This window comes from Gavialis gangeticus, unplaced genomic scaffold (assembly GCF_001723915.1).
Source record: "Gavialis gangeticus isolate Ggan-Ray unplaced genomic scaffold, GavGan_comp1, whole genome shotgun sequence".
In the NCBI taxonomy this organism is placed as follows: Eukaryota; Metazoa; Chordata; order Crocodylia; family Gavialidae; genus Gavialis; species Gavialis gangeticus.
In genome coordinates this window covers 65474653-65484778 of record NW_017729025.1, presented here as the reverse complement: position 1 = coordinate 65484778, position 10126 = coordinate 65474653, and positions in this window count along the sequence as shown.

Below are 10126 nucleotides of genomic sequence, written 5' to 3'. Positions count from 1 at the left end.
TCTCCCGCCCTGGCGGGGGGGTCGGGCTAGAAGATCTGCTAGGTCCCTTCTGATCCTAAATCTATGAAACTATGAAACTAGAGATTTTAAGTACTACAGCATTTGGTGTTTTTCTTGAAGTCAGGTGCTTGAATCAGGTTATAACATAAATCTCAGTTTTCATTTAAAATTCATATGATTGTGGAAAAGAGCTTGCAAAAATGAACCTTCAACTCTACGGATAGAGGGCATTTTGCTACTACAAATGGATGATAGGATAACTCTTTATAACAGAAAAATTATTCTGTATATACGGTACACAGACACATACACACACTCTTTGAAAAAGTCCCTGAATAAAGCCTCTCTTATTTGGGACATGGTTGTTCTTGGGTTTCTTTTTCCTCTTTATAATCTATAACATTTTTTTTGACACTTACATTGGCATAACTGCTGTAGCTCCTAGATTTTGATAACTTTATCTGCAATTCCTGCTCCCACAACTGTGGTGTCAGGCAAGGAAAGTTAAAAGGAAAATAGCCTCTGCTTCTCCCACAGCTGATACCCAGACAGGGGAAGAATAAGAAGGAACTAGTGACAAGAGAGAACTAAGGACAATAAGAGAATAAGAGGAGATTAGGAGACAGAGTTGCATGAGACAACAAGGGTACTGAAGCTAGGTAACAAAAACCAGGGGATTTGGCAGATGCATCAAACAAACAAAAAAGGGAAATGTAATGCTATGTAGGGGGTTTGACAGAGGCAAATATGAAGGGAATTCGGGTCTGAAAAAGAGAAGAAGGGAACCAGATAAATTGAATAATTGTGTCCCATGCAACTGAATAAATGTGTCCCATGCAAAGAATAATATATAATACGAGTGCATGATAATGCTTATGCATGCACAAGGAGACCAAACTAAAGTTCTGGCATTTCCTAAATATTTACTTTCTGGAGTTGCAAACTTGCTTTCTATGCCTGCTCCTTGTTTTCACCTGTTTTCCTAATGTATCTGATGATGTACAAATTACAGATTTGTCTAACTAACCCAAAATAATTCAGTCCATCAATGAACACAAGCATCTCCTGGTAAAGTGACATGCTAGTATGCTCTCTAATTACCAGAACCTAGGATCAAGTATTCCATATGCACTGCTAACTACTAAGTATACAAGCCTTCTAACTAATGGCTAAAGGAACACCTTTGGGTAAAGGGATGAATAGCAAAAGAATATTATTGGTGAGAACAGTATTTAGTTAAGCAATCGAGTCAATGAAAGGGTTACTTAGCTAGTAAGTGTTAGGAGGTCAGTAAAACAAGCGAATCATTTGTTAAGTAATGCAAGGAAACTGAGCAACAAATTGGAAGTACAAGAACTGGAGGACCAGGCACCCTAAAAATCTAGGAAACCGTGTTTTTGTTGTTTTTTAAGTAAGAGATATTTTTTCTATCTGAAGCATCCCAAAAGATGAAGGAAAAAGGCTGTTAAGGGCTGCAGACAAACTACAAAATAACATCCTCAAAAGTATTAAGTAGAAAGGGGAAAGGACAAATAAGCACAAAAGGCTAGCCCATAGAGTACTGGGATTAAATGAGTTAGACTGTGAAGAGGAAATGTAAGTAAAAAGAAAAGGAAAGAAAAGTAGACTGCTGAATACTGAGGATGGGTTAGATCTCGGAAGTGATCTAGATGGGGTCCAAAAGCTAAGCAAATATTTTGCTTCAGTGTTCACTGCAAATGAACATGGAAACAAAAGCAGGATGGGACAATACAGAACCAGAAGCTAACACAGCCCAGGTGGAACCAAAACTTAGAGCACTCTATGTAAATCAGTAAAATAATCTCCATCACAAAATTCTGAAGTCATGGGTCTGATAAACAAGGATTTCAAATCTTTCAAGTTATTGGTGATACCATGTAAGAAAATGAAAAGAAATCTGTTCCACTGCAGGCCAGTTGACCTGACATCAATAGATTTTTTGCTCACAGTGAGAGCAGGCTGCCCACTGCAGGCTCAGGACCAGGGGCTGTGCCAGGCTCTTCCCAGCAGGGGGGCTGAGCAGGGGCTGCACTCAGGGCGCGTTCAGCTGTGCGAGGCAGCAGCACAGGGAGGGGTGGCTACAGGGAATATTGGGGTGGCCCCGCAAGCCCCCCCCCATGCTGCTACTGCTGCCCAGCCCACACAGCTGAGCCTGCCCCCACCCACCCTGAGCCCAGCCCCTGCACTGGGAAGGGACTGTTGAAGCCCTGGGCCCTAAGCCCACAGCAGGCAGCCCACCCTCAACACACAAAAAAATTGGGGGGGGGCATATGCCCCCCACACCTCCCCCAGGGGTGAGCGCAGCAGCAGGAAGACACCCCCCCTCCACCCTCCTGGATGAGCCACCCATAGCTCTGCCCCATATTCACCACTCTGGTTGGGCAGCGCCTGACCCTGCTTCTGCCTTACAGGCTCCCTCACTGTAGGGGACTTGATCTGCCCCCCCCCCGGCCAGATTTACTGGCAGGATGCTGCTCTCCGAGCCGCTGGGTTGCATTCCTGTAAATTAGCTATCGGACTGGTATCAGCCGATATGGCTGGTTAATAATCGGCCACAGGTATTGGCCAAAAAAATCTTTATTGGTGCACCCCTAGTTAAATGAAAGAGGACAACAGTACAGTAGCACTAGAGAAACTAACAGGCTGGAAAGCTAGTTGTCAAATTTTCCACAGACTGGTTTTAAGACCAGTTTTATTTTAGGTTTTCTATAATGACCCTGGCGCACAATAATGACCCTATAGTGACCCTGATGCACAAAAGGAAGACAAGTGCTGATGAGGTAAAAGTTAGAAGGGCACTGTCACTGGAGTAACAGAAACAGGATGAAATTCAATAGAACCCAGTATAACACATGGTTATGCACTGAAGGACTAGTAAGAATTTTTGCTGTGAGAAGGCATATTAGTCAATCATACAATAACTACAAGAAGAAGAAAAAAGACTATATTGCTGCAAGAATAAAGTATACAAATTATGAATAAATGCAAGGTGAAAATTAAGAGATTTCTAAACATCAAAAGACTGAAGTTCTGCAATAAACTCCCAAAAGCAGTAGTGAAAGCAGAAAACCTAATTAATTTTGCAAACTTTATCTGCAGTCACTGCTCCCAGCAACTGTGGTGTCACACAAGGAAATTTAGCAGGAAAACTTAGCGGTCTGCTTCTCTGACAGGTAATATAAAGAAAAGAGGAAGGACAAGTAAGAAGTAGACTGACAAGGATATAGGGAAGTAGGAACACAGGAAGAATAAAAGGTAATTAGGAGACCAGGCTGAAGGAGACAAAGTAACTAGTTTTAAGGAGGAGTGTGTTCACTTTATTAAAGGAGTTATATATGATATGGTTGCCTGCAACCACAGGAGAGGTGATGAACCAGAACAACTCTTCTAATCCCATCCCTTATATTCCTAAATGCACGTATACTGAGTTTCCTCAAGCAATTCATTATATAATATCCATATTATGGCAGTTTGAATAGTGCAAATCCTAAGTATTACTAAGTATCAACTGAGGTAGAAAATATCAGACTGTTGCCCAAATATTTGCTTTAAAAAGTTTATCATCATCCTCAGGACCTTGAATCTGTAACTTACTGTAAGCATATAACTCTGAAGTATACATTCCATAACACTGTTTGCAAGCATGCTTTAAAATAAAAATTATTTTAAAGATTTAAAAGAAAAAAAGTTGCACGGCTCCCTGAAACTGTAGAGATCTCTCACTGTAATTAAATTTAAGTTGTTCCTCCCCACACAGTTCTTTTGTTACGCTTTGATCATGGCAGCTACTGCAGGCAATTTAATAGCATTACATGGATATAAAATTTACAAAAAGAACTTCTATACGCGTCTCAAGTATTCACATGGATTCAGCATTTTATATACAGGAACATAATTCAATTAAAAACACTTGCTAGATAAGGAATGAAATATTTTAGTTGCTTAGTAACATCAGTAGTAAGTTGCGTTGCTTTAGTATTTTGTACCTCGCCACATAAAATGGAAGTCCAAATGATTAAAATCGTATCATATTCCATTCTCTAGGCCAAGACTTTAACCCCTGCTCCCACCAGACTATTCTTTAATTTTGGGGAAGTACTTTGGAAGAGACATTATGGGCAGGGCTCGTAACACCACCTATTATTAAGGTTGCCTAACGGTTCTACTAAGAGCCTGATTTCAGTTACTTTTAAATGTACTTTAGCTAGAATTTTATCCTACAGGCCAAGACTTTACTTTTAAGTGTGTCCTGAAGGCTCAATGTCTGTGAAAAGAGTCAGCCAAAATGGCTCAGCCATTTACAAGGATAAAAGGTAAGGCCGTATTGTTTTTCAATACCAAAAACTCTACAAGAGCCTTTTCTTAGTGGCAGTTCTTGAACAGATGCGTTTTGGACCAAGGATGGAGAACTAGCGAAAAAAGTCTCCTTGTCATGTGTCTTTTGATATGACAAACTGCTTAAATTTGGCCTTTGAAAAAAAGTGACATGCTGAGTAGAGATTTGCTAGAATTTATCTGTTAAAACCTCCTCACCCACTGAGTACATTCAATTCCCTCAGCTTCTACTGCTGACTAGACTCCATATATGACAGCCCCAAAAAACAAGCAAGCATGCTGTAAACCTTCACATTTCCAGAACAGATACATGTACCATCCCCAGAGCAATTCCACACCTCAAATATGTAACCAGACTGAGACTATACAATCCCCACAGACCATGTATCACACACACATACAGGAGCCCACTAGGAATTTCCCTTTAATTACTGGTTCTAGTGGGTTTGCACCAAGATAGAGACAAGCAATTGAACTGAAAGCAGAGGTAGCACATTTTTTTATGTTCATTCCCTGCTTCTACTGATATTCAGGCAGCATGAAGGAGGATGCTGCCTGAACTTGAACACAGAGGAAACAAAAGCTAGACTGCAGAAATAGACTGGGACTAGGAGACAGCTGCCTGGGTAAAAGAAGCAACTAACACAAATGATAGTTAACAGTTCCTTTAAAAATAATGGAGTTCATGCTGTTGGAATATTAATACTTTCCTGTATTCCCTTAATAAATTGTACAAATAATTAGACTGTAACAGGATGCAACCAGTGCAAAATCATATAACCAATCTGATTAATTATGAATTAAAATACTAATGAAACAGTTAATTTACAGATTGAAACTTAAAATGCATGTTTGCTATAACTGAAATAAGGCGACTGAAATATCAGATGCAATACATGGTGAGTTAATTTTATTTTTTAATCAACTCTAGATCAGTTGTTGTCAACCTTTTTTTTCATTTGAGGGTCCCTGAAAAAATGTGAATTGAAATGCAGACCCCTCTGAAGTTTAAGTGTGGGTATTCACATACTTTTTATTTATCAGAGTCATCTTTTGTGGACCCCTTAGACATAGTTTGTGGACCCCCAAGAGCCCACGGACCACAGGTTGAACACTACTGCTCTAGACTTCCACAGGAAGGAAAGGCCCTTGCAATGTTTTTGGAAGGGAAGGAATGCAGTCAAGTACCTGAACTACAAAAGCCTAATTATAAACAACATGCATGAGTAAGAACCTCCCTATTTAACAGAAGCTCGTAGCCTGCCTTGATAACATAATAATGGTAAATATTCTCTATATACAACAACACCAACCCAGTCTGATCTACGACCCACCATATCTTTGTGATTAAAGGCTGTTTTCATTTTGCGAATGAGGGCTTGCTCACGATTTTTTGTCCAAAAAGTCATTAGTTACCCATCAACCCCCACCAGTTGTAATTTGTGACTCTCTCTTGTCATGCTTCACTTCAAGGAATTTAAGCATTCAAGCGATGCTGCACTGCTCTGAGATCCTACAGAATGGAAGTTTCTAAGTGCTAACTCTTGCTTCTTGAAGATTTTAAATTTCTAAACTCAATTTAGTTTTTAATAGAATGCCTTCATTTTGAAAATGGTTAAAATAGAGGGGTATAAGGTTGTAGCCATATTGGTCTAAGGCCAAAGGCAGACATGGTTCTTTGGGTGAATCTGATATCTTTTATTAGACCAACTTAACTAATATTTAAGTAATATTTAAGTTGGTTTTAATATTTAAATTTTAATATAAAAATGTTAATATTAAAACTTAAAGAATATTTAAATAATATTTAAGTTGGTCTAATAGAAAATATGAGATTCATTTAAAGAACCTGGTCTGTTAAAGGTACACCAATATACTGATCCCATATCGGATCGGCACTAATAAAAGGAAAATCAACATCATCAGCTATTGGCTTTTTTTGGTGGTGTAACCAATAACATCACCGATAAATGCCATGTGCATGCACACAGCTACACACATGCAGCCAGGAATACAGCTCCGCAGTTTAGAGAGAAGCATCCTGCCTGTAAGTCTGTGAAGGGGATGGGCATAGGGGGACAGATCAAGGCCCCCACAGTGAGGCAGGGGCAGGCACTGCCCAGTCAGGGCAGTGAATGGGACCCCAGGGCTGGAAGCAGGATGGAGCCATGGGCAGTTCATCATGGGGGAGCAGGGATGTGGCTCCCTGCTGCTGTACGCATCCCCAGAGGAGACATGGGGGGATTTGTGCATAGGGCACAGGCAGGCTGCCTGCTGCAAAGATTTAATCACATGGGGAGTGGGGCTGCAGGAAGGAGCCATGGGTGAGGAGGTGACATGCATGGGAATAAGGCAGTCACCACCTTCCTCATCAAGGGCCAGAGCAGGCAGGAGGCGTGTGTTTATAAATGCAAAACAAACAAACATAAACCTTTATATACGTCAACAGTTTAAAATGTCCTGCACTATTACTAAATATCAGTTATCGGACTGGCATTGGCCAATATCATTGGGTAATCATCAGCTATCAGTACTGGCCAAGAAAATCTTTACCAATGCACCCCTCTATAAAAGCAACATGCTGATTTCAGCTCTATTCAAAACACATGGAAGAATGACCATTCAAAGGAAAACACTGTCCTTACTATATCTAAATTGTACTTCACTGTGGCATTTAAGGACCAGATAGACAAATAAAAGGTGGAACTAATAGTTTAGAAAGGCCCCTTTTAATCTTCATAATTATTCTAGGCATTTTTTCTTTTTGTTTTCAACCCCTTCATCAGCAGAAAGCCATTTTACCAAAGGGTTGGCTAGTCTGAGATAACAGACACAAACACCAGGTAATAATACACAATTTTTAGCACTAAAAACCCCACCCCAATCACTGAACACTACGAAACCTTCTTAGATAATAGTGAAATGAGTGAATAACTGTGCACTGCTGGATAGCTAAGTACCCAAAATTACAGAATTAGTTTATATTTTCACAAAATGGTCAGCACTGTGAATATTTTATTCTTAAATTTGAAACGGCTTCACTATTCACAAGAGATTAGGTCACAAGGTTATGTAAATTATCCAAAGCAAATACTGATAAAGTCTTTAAACCTTACCCCAACATTCCATATGTGTTAATCTTTTACTGGCGAAAAAAAAATCATCTATAGCTATGTAAAGCTCTTCTCTTTTTTTTGACTAGTACTTTTCTGCGTTCAGCTATAAAACCATGTCTCTCTTTACTAGGAGTCCAAACAGTTTGGAGAATTAAAAAAAAAAGGCATTAAAAACATCTAAAACTTTCTAAAATCACTCTCCTATATGTCAGTGGTTTTCAAACAGTGTTCTGGAACCCTGGGGTTCCAGGAAGAAACTGGAAGTAACAGCGGAGTGGCCCAGGAGGTACTGCCAGACCAGGTCACCTAGCTCCATCAGCTCACAGCAGAGGAAGTGACATGAAGCGATTCTATGACTTTAGAAAGCTTGAAAACCACTGCTGTATGTAATGTCATAATTTTATGTATGGGTATGTCCCAAGCTAGAAGTCATGTATATCCTACTGAAAACCTAGGATTCTCCCTTTTCCAGTGCTGTATACTGTAGCATTCACATTTCCACCCATGATGCATCATAAAATGTCAGGCCTTAAAAGACAATCTGCAAAGGGAGAAGTATCTGGTTTGTGACTTTTTTTGTTCTTTTAATGTAAAAGCAAGGTCTGAAAAGTCCCTTGTCCCTTCCTACTCTGCTGTCCCTACAAAACAGCATGAAGCACAACTGCCCTAAATCAAAATCTCATCCCTTAACCAAGAGAACAGAAATATTTCAACAACAAACAAACATTGTCCCAAATGTTTTCCAGGCATTTAATAAAAGTTTGAAAACACCTACTTAAACTGATTTAGAGCAAATGATTTCTTTCCCTTGCCTCTGATATAAACCTAGTCGCCTCCTAACATCAGAACATCTTCCAGGAAAAATTAGGCTGAGGGCAGGGTAGAATAGACAAGGTATGAATTAATCTTTAAGGCCTAATGATCCTACAAATCATTCTTACAGCAGAGCATAGTACACATAAAAACTACTGAACACACTTTGGAGTACCAGAATTAATTAAAAGAACTGTATTTTTCTCCTTAAAGTTATACCAGAAAAGTGTCTAAGATGCACCATAATTTTTAAAAGTTAGTCCAAAATATCTTTGGATTTAAATCAGTGACCTGGTTGAATGCTCCACCTTAAAAGTGTAGCAAAAACTTTAGAAGATTGTATTTAAGGTCCTCCCCATGCATTTCTGACATCTAGGTACACTTGGCACATTATTTCAGTGTTAAGTATTTTAAAGAAGTTTCTGCAAGGTAAGTGGAGTCAAACCGTTTAACAGATGTTTGGTAAATGTAAACTTCGTTCAACATCAACAACCGCGTGAAGCAGGGCTGCGTACTGGATCCTACATTGTATAACATTTACTTCCTGCTTCAACACAGGAAGCATTCCGTGATGCTCGAGAGGACTTTTAACATTGCAAGGTTCAAAGCTAATATGAAGGTGAAGGAGATCATCATAAGGGACCTGTTGTTTGCAGGTCATGCAGTCCTCATGGCTCACATTGTTGATGCCCTACAACATCTCATTACCAAGTTCTCAGACTCATGCAAAACCTCTGGGATAGCAATAAGGTTGAAGAAGACTGTTATCATGCATCAAGGCTCTTCAGAACCAGTTCCAGATATTGCCTTAGATGGTACTTATCTGGATCCTATTGGTTGACCAATCTTTCTGCCTTGGCTCTACTGTTACCAGCAATGTAGATCTTGATGCTGAGCTCGCTAGTAGAACTGGTAAAGAATTGCCAAGAACTTTGGCCTTTTGCAAGACATAGCCAAGAACAATAACAAAACTGTCAACTACAGTAAAAATGTGTACAAGACACGCGTCTTATCTGCTCTTCTATATAGCTCAGATGACCTATGCCAAACGTACTAAAAAAAACTAAACAGCTTTCGTGTATCAAATACCCATGTAAAATTCTTTGAATAAGATGACAAGACGGGGGGACAAATGTGGAAGTGTTAAATCGTGCTGGTATCATGGGAACACTGATGAGTAAGAACAGACTCAGGTGGCTTGGTCACGTCTAGGGCCCTGAGAAATCACAGATTTCTTGTAGAAAATTTGCAGCACATGCGCAGGCAAAGTATCATTTTTCACAGAATATTCATAACTAACCAGTAGTTCCGTGAATACTCTGTGAAAAATGATACTTTGCCTGCACATGTGCTGCACACATGGCAGGCACCGTAAGTGGAGCGGGAAAATATTATTTGGGGAGGCTGAGCCCCACCTGACCCTCCCTCCCTCCAGGCTGCTGTGGAGGCCAGCGCACACTGTGGCTGTACACAGCAGCGGAGAAGCAATTGCATGCCAAGTGCCACCAGGCACTACAGGATGGCAGCGTCATGGTGCTGCTGGGGTAGCCTGCTGTAAAGAAAAGTTTGGGGGGGGCTATGCCCCGTTAGCCCTGGCCTTCCACCACCTATGGCAGGCATACACATATACCACCCCCCCTCCCCCACAACAGTCCCCAAGCCCTGGCCCTCCAAACCCCCTCCCCTCCCCACCCCACCTCCATACACTTACCTTCATTATGCTGCCTGGCTGCATCCCGCAACCAACACGAGTTCATCAGTGGCAGGTGTCAGACCAACCTGGTGGTCTTTTACGATCAGATCACCAGATCATTAGATGCAGGGGTAGCAGTGGACATAGT